Below are 1639 nucleotides of genomic sequence, written 5' to 3'. Positions count from 1 at the left end.
CGTAAAGATTTATATAAAGTCATTATATAATTTATTATTCATTTTAATTACTTTTTCAATGATTAAATATAAATGATGGATAATAGAGTGACAATATATAAAACTTATACACTATTGATATATCAATTTTTTTCTCTTTTTTATGTTAATTAAAAAACATTAGTAATAATAATACTATATACGTGGTGAGGTTGGTTGAGTCAAGCCATTTTTTGGTATCTAATGGACCTAGTCTTAATTTGCATGATTGATTGGATCCAACCTGTCGTCCAAATCTATGACATTTTTGTGCTGCACTCAATGGCCAACCAAATTAACCTTGTAATCTCAGAAATAAAATAAAACAAAAAATAAGATGCCATGAAAACAAAGTGAAGCTTGAGAGACAAGTACTTGTATTGCTTAACAGATTTGATAATTCTTCTGCTGCAAGCATGCTAAAAATGAATCTCCCTGAATTGGTAAAAATAATGGAGCTCTTTATCTAGTTGATATGGTCAGAACAGAAAAGGAACATCAATTCTGCATTTTCTCTTGGTGATGGAGTGATGGTCCTATTCTTCTGCATTTCTACCCCTTTTGTCATAGTTTTCATTGATTTGGATACCCTTTTCACAGCACCTCAACAATGAGCCATCTTCTATCTCTTCCTTTGAAGTGTAGGTCTAAAGTAAAAAATATATATCTGCATTTACAGCTAAGATACTAAAAGGTAACATTGGAGATTAAGGTAGTGTTTTGCATCCGTCAGGACAAAATGGAATAGGAAGTAACAGATTTGGATTTTTTAATTTTGGAGCCTACATACATATCTGTCTTCTCAAACTTTACTAAATGCGAGTCTCATGAATTAGACCATCTTTTTGGTTTCTTGGAATATAATGCAACCTTACACCACCAAAACCTTTTTGGTCTAGGTCGTCTTTTTAGGAGGACTTTGGTAATTTAGTGATTTCACAATTGTTTTATGATTGATAAAATTATTATCTTCATGTTCTACTTGGTTCCATCTCTTCATCTTTTGTTCTATTCTATTATAAAATACAATAAATATAGAATATAACTGTGCATGGTGGAAATTAGAAAGAAAAGAAAAGGAAAAACATGGGTGCATAGAATATTCTTGTGTGGAGCTCAAATTCAGTACCGTTCCAACTCTCATCTAAACTAGTTCTTAAGTTCTTTGCATGATTTTACATGCACATCTTATCCATTAAATTCAAATTCGAAACTTCCTTTACCCACTTAACTCACTTAGAAATTCCTAACAATTTTCTCATCAATTGCGATTCCTAACTTTAGTATTTGGAAGTGTCAATAAGGGATGGGGATCATCTGTCCCATTTTCTATGTCTCATTGTGTCCCCATCCAATTAAAAATTGCCACATACTTAAAAAGAAAAAACATAAAAACAAATATAATTTTTTTAGGTTAATTGGTGGAATTTGATTGGTTTGGGACATGAGAACGGAAATATTTGGGGACAGAGGATCTTGGTTCGTCAATAAGAGCTAAGTCCACTAAAACTAGGAATGAGAGAGTCCATATAAACCATATAAACATACTTCAAACTATATTCTAACTCAAAACCTTAAAATATAACTCTATGAACCTTGACAGTTATTTGAGTTTTTTATT

Source organism: Lupinus angustifolius, chromosome LG17, assembly GCF_001865875.1.
Source record: "Lupinus angustifolius cultivar Tanjil chromosome LG17, LupAngTanjil_v1.0, whole genome shotgun sequence".
Taxonomy (NCBI): domain Eukaryota; kingdom Viridiplantae; phylum Streptophyta; class Magnoliopsida; order Fabales; family Fabaceae; genus Lupinus; species Lupinus angustifolius.
This window is presented reverse-complemented; position numbering follows the sequence as displayed.